General features: G+C 48.0%; 1 protein-coding gene across 7 annotated transcripts in view; it reads right to left on the bottom strand.

The window, feature by feature from the left end:
- LOC102458989 (nardilysin-like) overlaps window positions 1-13,312 on the bottom strand; it is a 158,488-nt gene that overhangs the window by 136,465 nt on the left and 8,711 nt on the right. The window lies entirely within an intron of this gene.

Genomic DNA, 13,312 nt, shown 5'->3' with positions numbered 1-13,312 from the left:
TCAGAATATTTTCCTCTGCCCACAGGCATAAAGAGAAATTACTCACCTTGTGTAGTAACAACAGTTCTTTGAGATGTGTGTTCCCGGGGATATTTCACTGTGGTTGTGTCTACACTGGGCCACTTATTCCGGAAAAGCAGCCGCTTTTCCGGAATAAGCTGCGAGCTGTCTACACTGGCCCCTTGAATTTCCGGAAAAGCACTGACGATCTACTGCAAGAAATCAGCTGCTTTTCTGGAAAAACTATGCTGCTCCCGCTCGGGCAAAAGTCCTTTTTCCGGAAAACTGTTCTGGAAAAGGGCCAGTGTAGACAGCACAGTAGTCTTTTCGGCAAAAAAGCCCCGATCGCAAAAATGACGATCGGGGCTTTTTTCCGGAAAAGCGCGTCTACATTGACCACGGACACTTTTCCGGAAAAAGGGCTTTTCTGGAAAAGCATCCTGCCAATGTAGACACTCTTTTTCCGGAAATACTTATAACGGAAAACTGTTCCGTTTTAAGCATTTCTGGAAAAAGGTGCCAGTGTAGACGTAGCCTGTATGTGTTAGATCGCCCCAGCACCACAGATAGGAGTTTTCTGCAACAGTAGCCAGTTGGGCCGGTCATGCACATGAGGTGCCTCGTACCATTTGCGCCTCGTGCTTCACACGCAGCCCGACCCCTCTTCAGTTCCTTGTGTATGCCCAAGTATCTGAAAAAGAGCAAACAAGGAGAACACCTCTGAAGACAGAGGGGAGGAGAATGAGTAGTGGAGCTCCTACAGGGACACACATCTTGAAGAACTGTCGTTACAGCACAAGGTAAATAACTTCCCTTCCTTCTCCGAGTGATGTCCTCATGGGTGCTCCACTGTAGGTGACTTCATAGCAGTTATCAGTTATGATAAGGATGGCGGGATTTGGAGTCACCCGTTGTTGACAATGGATAGCACTGCATCGGCTACTGAAACATCATTGGAAAGATGCTGGAGAATAGTGTAATGTTTCATAAAAGTATGGCCTGATGACCATCTTCCAGTATGGCAAATGTCCCAAAGTGAAACCCTTATAGGAAGGCTGTGAAGATGGAAACTGCCATAGTGGAATGCGACGTAGGCAGGGTAGGAAGTATCTTGTCACATAAAGCGTAGCACTGTATACAGGAGACAATGATGCTGGATATGCATTGCGAAAAAAGTGCCCTGTCTTTGCATTGCTCCAGCCCAACACAAATAATTGTTGAGAAGAGTGCAAGGCCCTACTACGGTCAATGTAGAACGCAAGAGCCCTCCAAACATCCAAAGTATGTAGGAAATGCTCTCGTGCAGATGAGTGCAGCTTTGGAAAAAAGTCTGTGGAATAACTGGCTCATTAATATGAAAGTCCGAGGACATCTTTGGTAAAAGGGATGACCATATAAGAAGGTACTGCTGTAAAGGCTGCGAGGTCAGTAAGCCTGCAGGTAGACGTTACTGTTAGCAGAAAAATTACCTTGGTGGTCATGAGAGATAACAGGCAGGTCACCAAAGGCTAAAATGAAGATCGAGTTAATGTATCCAATACCAACTCCAGGTTCCATTAAGGTGATAGAGGTCTGTGTGATGGAATAAAGTTCTGGAGGACCTTTAGAAAACACCTGGTAATAGGGTGGGCAAATACAAAATGTCCCTCCACCAGGGGGTGAAATATGGTGATAGCAGCAAGGTGAATCTGAAGAGAAGGGAGGTAAAATTAGATTGTTTCAGATCCAGGATGTAGTCCAGGATTATGTGAAGTGGGGCTGTGTATGGGTCGGAATGTCTTTGTTCGCACCATGTGGAGAATCTCGTCCACTTGCGGAGGTAAACAGGGCGGATGGTAGTGCACCTACTGTGCAGGAAGACTCATTTCACTCTGTCAGAGCAGCACCCTGAAACCAGCAAGGAGCCAAGCTGTTAAATGTAGGGCCTGAGGATGGGTATGCAGTACGGTCTGCCTGTCCTGGGTCAGTAGATCTGGACAGTATGGGAGGAGATAGGAGGATTGAAGAGACATTTGAGAGAGATAGGGAAACCACGTCTTCCTGGGATAGGTGGGGGCTATCAGAATTACTCGAGCGTGGTCCCTCCTGATCTTCTGGAGGACTCTGGGGATGAGCGGGATTGGAGGGAAGGTATAGTGGAAGTGGGCTTTCCAAATATCAGGAAAGCGTCACCTAGGGATTCCCATCCCAAACCCACTCTGGAACAAGAAGATGGATATATGGTGGTGTTGTAGGAGGTGAATAGGTCAATTTGAGGAAACACACATTTTTTAAATGTGGGTCTGAGAACTCGGCGATCATGGTCTATGGTGAAATGTCTGTTCAAAGTGTCTGCCGCCGTTTTGTTGATTCCGGGCAGGTATGAAGCAGTCAATGTTATGTTGTTGGTTATGCATCAATTCCAGATGCACACTGCTTCCGTGCACAATGAACGGGATCAGGCACCACCGTGACAGTTGATGTAATACCTTGTCATTATGTTGTCTATCAATATTCTGACCGTGTGATTGGCGATACGTGCTCAAAAGTGTTTGCAAGCATTGGAGACTGACCGAAGCTCCAGGGGTACGTCTACACTACAACGTTAATTCGAACTAACTTAGTTCGAATTAGTTAATTCGAACTAAGCTAATTCGAACTAACGCGTCTAGAACTAAAAACTAGTTCGAATTAGCGTTTTGCTAATTCGAATTAGCGTTTTGCTAATTCGAATTAGCGTTTTGCTAATTCGAACTAGCAAGTCCACATTGAGTGGACTCTGAACAGGGCTTAAGGATGGCCGGAAGCAGTGCTGGCAGGGCATCAGAGGAGGACTTAGAGCGTGGAGATGCTGTCTCAGGCTAGCCGAGGGCTGCACTTAAAGGGTCCCAACCCCCACCCCGGACAGACAGTTCTAAGGGGTGCCCCGCTTGCAAAGAAGTTCTGGCTTGGAGTGCCCGGAGTACCCACACTGGGCACATTACACCACTCGGCCATCAGCCCGGCTGCACTTGCCGCAGACTGCCATCTGGGGAGAGAGGGCAATCGGGGGGCTGCAGGAGAGCTTCCACCCCCAGAAGCCCACAGAGCCAGCCCAGTCCTCCCCATCGGGGGCTCGTACCCCATTCCTCCCTCACCTCCTTCCACTTACCCTTCCCTAGCCCCCCTTCTTATTGATGTACAAAATAAAGATAACGTTTCTTCCAACATTGACTCTGTCTTTATTGAACAAAACTGGGGGAGACTGGGAAAAGGAGGTGGGAGAGGGGAAGAGAGAGGCTGGGAGAGGGGAGGGCAACTAACATGATCAGGGGTTGGGAACAGGTCCCAGATGAAGAGAGGCTACAGAGACTGGGACTGTTCAGCTTAGAAAAGAGGAGACGGAGGGGGGACAGGATAGAGGTCTCTAAAAGCAGGGGTTGGGTGGAGAGGGTGCATTCAGAAAAGTTCTTCCTGAGTTCCCATAAAGAAGGACTAGAGGACACCAAAGGAAAGGAATGGGTAGCAGGCTTGAAACTAGTAAGAGAAAGTTGTTCTTGACAAAGCAAATAGTTAACCTGCGGAACTCCTTGCTGCAGGAGGCTGTGAAGGCTACAACTAGAACAGAGTTGAAAGGGAAGTGAGATCAAGTCATGGAGGTTGGGTCCATGGAGTAGTCTTAGCCAGGGGGTAGGTGTGGTGTCCCTGCCCAAAGTTTGTGGAAGGCTGGAGAGGGATGGCACGAGACAAATGGCTTGGTCACTGTCTTCGGTCCATCCCCTCCAGGGTCCCTAGGGTTTGCCGCTGTCGGCAGACAGGCTACTGGGCTAGATGGACCTTTGGTCTGACCCAGGACGGCCATTGTAAGCTCAGGGCTCAGGGTCGGGGGTCTCAGTGGACCCCCTTGATTTTCATGCACACCTGCTCCTGGGTGGCCAGGCTGGCAGCTCTCCTGCCCTAGACGGCCACTTTCCTGTGCCTAGTGCGGAGATCGTGGATGAGGTCCACGATGTCTGCACTAGACCAGGCAGGTGCCTGCCTCTTGCGGTCCAGGGCAAGCTCCCGGGAGCCGCCAGTCTGGTCCCGGGAAGAGGGGGTGGGCTGGGGGACATCGGGTGGGTGGCTCGAGCCATGCCAGGTGCAGGGTCTGCTGGCTGGGTGCTGGCAGGCTTGCACCTGGCACGGGCACCGTAGCCAGCCCGTGCCCCTTTAAGAGGTCCGGGGCCGGGAAGGGGGCATAGAGTTTCCCTGGTGTTGGCCAGAGTGGCCACCAGGGAAAGCTGGGGAGGGCTAGCCTCCCACTAGTTCGAATTAAGGGGCTACACACCCCTTAATTCGAACTAGCTAGTTCGAACTAGGCTTAATCCTCGTAAAATGAGGTTTACCTAGTTCGAACTAAGCGCTCCGCTAGTTCGATTCAAATTCGAACTAGCGGAGCGCTAGTGTAGCGCCTATTAAAGTTAGTTCGAACTAACGTCCGTTAGTTCGAACTAACTTTGTAGTCTAGACATACCCCAGGAGATTTATGTGTAAAATTGTTTCATGATCGAACAATCGACCCTGAGTAAAAAGACTTTATAAATGTGCTTCCCAATTGGCCATGGACATGTCGGTTGTGATCTTTGCTGACAGTTGATCACACTGAAAAGGCACACCTGCTAATAGATTGACTGGGGTGGTCTACCACTTGAAAAAGGTTAGGGCAATGGGGGGAAGGAAGACGTACTTGTGGACTTGATATTTTGAGGGGAAGTTGACAGAGGTCAGCCAATGCTGGAGGCAGCGAAGGTGTAAACAGGCATGTTGAATCACATACGTAGTGGTGGCAATATTGCCCATCAGCTGTAAGCATGTGAGAACTGTTACTGAAGGACTGGTGGTAAGTATTTTGATGAGATCTTGTATTGTCTGGAATCTCTGAGTTTGCAGATAGGCACGAGCCATGAGAGAATCGAGTCATGCGCCAGTGAATCCTAGCGACTGTCGGCTGAAAAGTGGACTTTTGGTTGTTGGTAAAGAGATGTAGGGATCAGAATAGGCTTCTTATGGTATATATTATATGGAGAGTATCCTCCCAAGATGCCCTTTTTATGAGGTTGTTGTCAAGACAAGGGAAAATTATGACACCTTGTTGACGTAGGAAGGCGGACACTACTGCCAGAATCTTGGAAAATACCCTGGGGGCCGAGGAGAGGCCGAACGGTAATACTCGGTACTGGAAATGTTCCAATGCTAAAGTAAAACACAGGAACCATCTGTGGGATAGGTGGATCATTACATGAAAATAGGCATCTTGCAGTTCGAGGGCTGCAAAACAGTCTTCCTTATCTAACGCTGGAAATATAGACGTGAAGGAAATATAGACGTGAACTATCTTGAACCACTGCTTTCATAGATGTTTGTTGAGGTTCTGTAAATCTAGAATGGGTCTCCACCCTCCCATGCACTTCTCCATAAAGAAATAGTTGGAGTAGAACCCGTTGCCTTTTAACTGATCAGGCACTCTCTATTGCTCTTATGGCAAAGAATCAATGAACCTCCTGCTTTAGAAGTTCTTTGTGAGAGGGGTCCCTGAAGAGGGACAGGGAAGGAGAAGTGAATGGGATGGAGTAGCCAGATGTCACTATTTCCAAGACCCAGTGGTCTGCTTTGATGGCAACACAACGATGCTAGAATGGGCACAGATGATGGTGAAAGACAGCGAGATGTTCTTGAAGATGGATATGGGAGAGATTGTGCAGGCCCATGACCAATATTTCAAACCTGCTGCTTGCTGGAGTGGGAAGTAGAGGAGTAACAGTTTTGCTGTCACTTCCTCTGTACTTGTGATCTAGGTTGGGATTGATCAAAGGGCCTCTGATTTCTTAAGTATGCAAAATCTCGGTGTCATTGCTAAGGCATGTACTTCCAGCGTCAATATGGTAGGGTGTACATTCCTAGAGTTCGAAGTGGGGGTCAAGAGTCCTTACCTGTATGAAGAACCTAATCCGTTCTTGCAGTGAATAATTTCTCCCTATCAAAGGGGAGGTCCTCAACCTTTCCTTGAAGCTCCTTAGATACACCTACAGATTGAAGCCAGGACACTCAGAATGATAGAGGTTGTGGTAGATCTTGCTGCAGTGTCTGAAACATATAAGGCCATTTGCAGAACTGTGTGAGACGTCGTGTATTCCTCCTGCACTACTGATTTCAAAACTGGTCTCTTCTTGTCGAGTAAATGCTCCTTCAACTCCGTTTGTCTGGAATAATTATCAAAGTCATGAGCTTCAGGGGATAGCTGAATTAGTCTATTAGGGTATGTCTAGACTCCATGCCTCTGCCGACAGAGGCATGTAAAATAGGCTACTCGACATAGTCAGTGAAGCAGGGATTTAAATATCCCCAGCTTCATTAAAATAAAAATGGCCGCTGTGTTGTGCCGGCTCAGCTGATTGTCAGCACAGCGCGTGAGTCAAGACGCGGATCGGTCAACAAGGGAAGCCTTTGTCGACCGCTCCTGTAAACCTCGTTTCACAAGGCATAAGGGAGCAGTCTCATATTGGTCGCCAGACTCCTGACTTTTTCTGAGTGAGGAAATAGTGGGAGTAAAATCCCTTGCCCTTGAATTCATTCAGGACCAGTTCTATTGCCCCTAGAGAGAGTAGGTGGTTGACTTCTAAGTGTAGAAGGGCCTCGTGAGAGGGGTCCCTGAAAAGGGACGGAGTTGGACGGTTGGTAGGAGGGATGGAAGTGAAAGGAATGGCGTAGCCTGTTTGAACAATTTCCATTACCTGTCTGTCGTAATTTCAGCCCATCGGTGGAAAAAGGGCTTCAGGCGTTGATGGAAATTTGGGTAAACTGGTCTCTGATGCTGCTCGGAACTGTTTGCGTGCCCCCGACCAAGGCATCAAACTTGTTGCTTGTTGTTAGATGCGATCTGGGTTCGGATATTCCCGTGGCGTCGTCGTTGAAGCCTCTGGCATGAGCATTGATTGTCGAAGCTCCTTTGCTGCTGCTGTTGTTGCCACTGGTGTTGAAAGTATGGATAATCGTACCTCCGTTGGTATGGTGTGTACTGACGTCTTCTAAATGGGGGGGTATACATCCCCAACATTCGCAGAGTTGTGCGGAGTCCTTTGAGGAGTGCAGGACAGTGTCAGTCTTTTCGGCGAATAACTTGTCCCTGTCAAAGGGTAAATCCTCGACCTTGCTTTGTAACTCCTTAGGAATTGCTTGGAGGTAGGACGCTCTCCACATAACCACTGTGGTGGCTGTAGAATGAGCCGCCATGTCCGCCACACATAGCTATTTGGAGAGACGTTCTAGTTGACGTGTAGCCCTCCTGAACCACCGATTTCAAAAGGGGCTTTTTAGAGTCTGGCAAATGGTCCATCAACGGAGTTAAACGTGAGAATGTATCGAAGATATGGTTGGAGAGATGTGCTGTGTAATTGGCAATTCTGAGCATTAATGTTGCCAATGTGTAGGCTTTTCTGCCCAGAAGATCCAACCTCTTCATCTCTCTATCAGAGCCCAGGAGTTTAAATTGTGGGGCCTTAAACCTCTGTTGGGCCGCATCCACCACCAGAGAGCTGGGCTGGGGGTGGGTGAAGAGGAATTCCATCCCTTTTGGCGGAACGAAGTATTTCCTGTCAGCTTTTTTGTTAGTTGGGAGGCGGATGCCGGCGTGTGCCATATTTCTTTGGCAATCTCTAGGATTGCTTCGTCTAGAGGAATAGCTTCAACCTATGCTGCAGTTGAAGGTTTTTGAACAGCCAATGTTGTTTGTCCTTAACTTCCTCCAACGGTATCTCCTGCGTGATAGCTACTCATTTAAAAAGCTCTTGGAACTAACGAAGGTCGTCTGATGGAGAGACTTCACCCGGGATGACTGCTTTGTCAGGTGGAGAGGAGTCTGCTGGAGAGACTTCCAGTGGCTGGTCATTGAGATGTGTCTGTTCCGGTTCCGATGGAAGCTGAGGCGGCGATGTAGTTTGCCCCGTAGGAGTCAGGGGAGCGGGAGTTGGTGAATGCCTGGAAGAACCATAATTGTAGCTGGATCACGTGAGGAAATGAGATCTGTAATGGTAGGAGTATCTGCTACAAGAATCGCGGGAGTAATCGTCGTCCCAGCGGTACAATCTATCCAACGGTGAACGTCTTCCTTGATAGTATGAGTATGCGCTGCCAGTGATGGATGCGGAGAGAGTGAGGAGAACGAGAGCAGTTGTAAGATGCTCTGGAGGAAGCAAGAAAGATGGAGTGATGTCTGTGATGGCATCTTTCATGGGAAGGATATGAGGCCAGGAATGGAGACAGCAATCTGCTTGGTGAATCTGAAGATCTGCGACAGCTACCGCAGTAGGATGGAGAACGCAGTGTGGGAGGGGAAGGGGACGGTGACAGCAAGAAAACAAGGGGGCGAGAACGGCTTCGACTTGGTGGTGTCATGGGGGTTGGACTTGCGGTACAGGCTGTGGACGAGTACCGTGCCGTGCTCCCCGGTGTCGTCTTTCCAGGTGCTGTTGGCTCCGGAACCTTCATTATCGGTGCTGTATTCTTAGACGGTGTTTGCCCCAGTGCCATGTGGTATGGTGCCACAACAGCTATCGGTGCCGTTACCGGTGCCAACAAAGCTCTTGGCGCCGTCTCAATCATCGGTGCCGGCGGCTTGGTTGCAGGCAGAACCAATGCAACCCTCGGTGCCGTGGACGGTGCCAGCTCTCCAGTTCTTTTTGATTTCAGCACCGCTGACAGCTAAGGGTGCGGTTTCGCTGTGCCAGATGTGCTGGGCTTGTCCCCATGGCTGACGCTGCTGTGAGAGGCGGCAGGTAGAGACCTCGTAGGAGAGAGTCTCGATTTCTTAGGTGAGGCTGCTATGGGGTGATGAAGCCCTATGCTTTGGGGGCTGTTCATCAGCAGCAGAGGGAGGGTGCTGCGGTTGCAAAGCCTTGTCAAAAAGGAGCATGTGCAGATGCGTTTCTCTGTCCCTCCTTGCCCTTACCATGAGTTTGGTGCAATGGGGGCACTTTTGGGGGACATGGGACTCCCCTAAGCACCTTATGCAGGAGGAGTGGCTGTCCGAGGCCGGCTGTTGCATTTTTTAAAGCCTGGTGATGACGGCATACTGAGTGCCTTTTGTGGGCGGTTTTAGTTTGCTCTGCTTGTGAAGTTCTTTCTGCTCGCACTTTTCCTCTTATTGCTATTATTACTATTATTAGTAGTATTTTTTTAACGTCTAGAAATAGTTAAACTATATACACTGGACTATAGAAGAAGGATGGGGTACAAAGAAAGCCTACTATAAGGATTATAACTAAACAACTTTTTTTTTTTTAGATTAATGAAGGGGAATGAACGCGGTAAGGAAGAAGGTAAGGGTATATATACAAGTATAACTGCAGAGCAGATAGTCTCACAACAAGGTTGCTATGTGAAGAGCGCAGTTCCATCCATCTGCAGCCTGAGGCGGTCAAGAGGAACTGGTGGGAGGCTGGACCGCATGTCAGAGAATACAGCGCGAACGCCGCGAGTCACTGCGGTTCATGCACGATCCGGCCGACTACTGCTTCCAGAATAATCTCTGTTCTGCGGTGCCGGGGCAAGCCCAGCACCCACAGTGGAGCACCCGTGGGGACATCCTCAAAGAAGAACATAAGGAAAACTGCTTATTAGGAGAAAATAATATGAATGAGGATAGGGATGTTAAGAGGAGGTATTTAACTAATCAAGTAGTCAACAGAGTTTTTATTGACTACTCGATTAGTCAATAGACAGCCCAGCTCAGTCCTAGCTCACGTTGGGTGTGGGACCAAATCCCACTGTGGCTCTGCAATTTAAACGGTAGTAGGAAGCAGGTAGCCCGCCCTCTGGCCCCTACTGCATTTTAAATTATAGAGCAGAAGCAGGGTTTGGTCCCGGACTTGCACATGCCAGGACTAAGCCGGGTTGCCCGCCCACCCGGCTCCTACTACATTTTAAATGCAGAGCCCTCTGCCGCTGATAGAGAGGCAGTGGAGGTAAAGGGAATGCAAGTAGTGAACTCAACTACCTGATAAACCTAGTCTGTATTGGACCCACGGGCTGAGTCTTGCCTGCCCAATCTAGACCATCCTGACAGATGCTTGTCTAATCTGCTCTTTAAAATCTCCAATTACAGAGATTTCACAACCTTTCTAGACCATTTATTGCGGTGCTTAACCACCCTAACAGTTAGGAAGTTTTTCTTAATATCCAATCTAAACCTCCCTTGCTGCAATTTAAGCCCATTGCTTCTTGAACTATCATCAGAGGTCAAGAACAATTTTTCTCCCTCCTACTTGTAACACCCTGTTGGCTATTTGAAAACTGCTATCATGTTCCCTCTGACTTTTCTCTTTTCCAAATTAAACAAACCCAATTCTTTCAAAAGCTTCAGAGTAGTAGTCGAATTAGTCTGTAACAGGAAAATCTTAAAAAACAACAAATAGTCTGGTAGCACTTTAAAGACTAACAAAATATGTAGATGGTATCATGAGCGTTCGTAGGCACAGGCCACTTCTTCAGATGACCAGAGTGTTAGATGTCCAGACCCAAAATAAATGAGTGAAAAGGCGGGGGAAGAAGGAATGTGCAGTGCTGTCATCAGGGATGGAGTTCCTGATGGCCTGTAATCCATCTTCATGTGGAATGTTGGTGTAAAGGGCTTCTACATCCATAGTGGTCAGGATGGTATTTTCAGGAAGTTTACTGATGTTTTTAAGTTTCCTCAGGAAGTCAGTAGTATCACAGAAGTAGCTCAGAGTGCTGGTAGCATAGGGTCTGAGGAGGGAGTGTATATAGCCAGATAATCCTGTTGTGAGTGTGCCAATGCTTGAGATGATGGGTCATCTGGGATTTCCAGGTTTGTGTATCTTGGGTAGCAGATAACTATCTAGTTTTTAGGTGCTAATAGACTATATGTTGTTTTCCAGTTTTTCCAGTTATATACATTCTCAGCTTTTTCTTTGATACTTATCTACCCTCTGCCACTTTCTGTTGTCCACCTGCCCCCTTCTTCCCTCATTTATTTTGGTTCTGGACATCCAACGCTCCGGTTATCTGAAGAAGTGGGTTATGCCCACAAAAGCTCATGATACCTTACATATTTTGTTAGTCTTTAAAGTTCTACCAGACTATTTGTTGTTTTTTAAGTTTTTCCAACTCTTTCATCTTGCCTCATAGGTCATGTTTTCTAGACCTTTAATCATTTTTGTTGCTCTTCTCTGGAACTACCCCAGTTTGTCCACATCTTTTCTGAAGTTGTGGCACACAGAATTGGACACTATACTCTACAACAGGGGCTGCTGGACCTGGTATGAGCTAGGACAAAGCAAGTCCTGGCTCGTGCCAGTCCAAGGTCACTGCGGCTCTGCATTTTTAAATGTAGTAAGACTCACTAGGCTCAGTCCCACTCAGTCCCAACTTGCGCTGGGTCCTGTACCTACTATGCTACAGCTCTGCCTTTTCAATGTGGTAAGAGGCACCTGGCTCTTACTACATTTAAAAGGAAAAGACACAGAAGTCCCAGGGCAGGCAGGAGCCGGGACTGCTCAGTCTCAGCTCATGCTGGCTCCAGGAGCAACCCCTGCTGTGGCTCTGCAGAACGCCTTCCCTCGTTGACTAATTGTGCAGTCAATACAAACTAGCCAAATACCCACTCCTTAACATCCTTAGTTGAGTGAGGCTTTAAAAAGCACTTTAATAGTCAGCAATAGTAGCACTCTGTACTGGAATGTTCTGTGGACCTGAAGCTTTGGGTGCTGTTGGGAAATGTGTAGTGCTTTCTGCATATTTACACACATTATGTTTTACTGAAGCTATGAATTATCGGGTGCTTCTTGTACATTTTTAAATACCACCATGGGGTATTTTCCAGAATCTCTTGAATTCTGTGGTGCTGTACATTTACAAGTACTGTGTGCTTTGAATACTGATATGCATTCTGAAATGTATTGCGAACTAATCAGAAATCATTTAAAAATAAGAAAACTGAGTAGCAAAAAGAGTGCAGAAAAGCAATGTGCAAAAAACCAGCAAGCACTGCAATATAAATTTGGAACTGAACTTTTAGAATCGGAAAGACAGCAAACATTTGTGCACTGAAATGGACAGAAATTCCATCCCTAGTACAACACATATACTGGACCTATGTTGACATGTTAAGTTGTGGTTTTACTTGCAGTCCGCAGCATGGAATCGTAAGGGGTAGGATATGGCCCATGATGCCACACAATATATTGTGGAGCGTTAGGACTGCAAAATTTTCATCGACTATTCGATTAGTCAATAGGGCGCCTCCGCCTTTGAAGTGTAGCAGCAGCCCTGGGAATGTTGCTACACTTCACAGGCAAAAGCACTGTGGGGAGCACAGCGTTTCAAAGCAGCAGCGCCATGTATAGCTTAGGGTCACCTGGGGAGTCCCCCGCTGACCTTGAGCTCCATGCTACGCTGCCACTTTGAAATGCCGGAGGGAGCCCAGTGTCAGGCTGAATGCAGCATTTCAAAGCGCCAGCACTACATGGAGCCTGGAGTCAGCTGAGGATTCCCCCACTGACCCTGGGTTCCATGTGGTGCTGCTGCTTTGAAATGCTGCAAGGAGCCTCGCGTCAGGTTCCTTGCAGCATTTCATAGCAGCAGCACCATGTGGAGCCCAGGATTAGCTGGGGACTCCCCTGCTGACTCTGGGCTCCACACAGTGCTGCCGCTATGAAATGACGCATTCAGGTTGGGGACTCCCCAGCTGGCCCTGGGCTGCATGCAATGTTTCAAAGTGGCAGCATCGCATGGAGCCTGAAGTCTCTGTTGCCTCTTTCTGATGGAGGCAGCGGGGGGGGGGGCAAGGAGCGGAGTGACTATTTGACTAGCCTGTCGACTATCCGATAAGCATTTGCATGTGCATTTGCTTATCAGATAGTCAACCAGTCGTTCACATCCCTAATCTGCTACTTTTAAGTTTGCTGCCTGAAATGATCCATTATGTTCTAGTGTATCTCCATTTCCTCTTCCGGTTGGGAATCCTAGCCTTCCCTGTCTGCTTTTTTATTCTCTACATTACACCATGGCTACATCTACACTGCGCATTGTTGCACAAGAAGATATACAATACATCACCGCGCCTCATTTGCATACCTAACGAGCCGCCATTTTTGCAGAAGTGGCTTTTGCGCAAGGAGGAGCTGTCTACACTGCTCCTTCTTGCGCAAAAATACCCTCTTGCGCAGGAGCCGTTCTGCCGCTTATTTTCAGGAAGAATGGCTCCTGCGCAAGAGGGGTTTTTGGAGCAAGAAGGAGCAGTGTAAATAGCTCCTTCTTGCGCAAAAGCCCCTTCCGGAACAATGGTGGCTCATTAGATATG

The sequence above is a fragment of the Pelodiscus sinensis genome, chromosome 9, assembly GCF_052426305.1.
Source record: "Pelodiscus sinensis isolate ZL-2025 chromosome 9, ASM5242630v1, whole genome shotgun sequence".
NCBI classification, from domain to species: domain Eukaryota; kingdom Metazoa; phylum Chordata; order Testudines; family Trionychidae; genus Pelodiscus; species Pelodiscus sinensis.
Note: the sequence above shows the minus strand (reverse complement) of the source record. Positions and strands in the feature narration are given on the sequence as shown.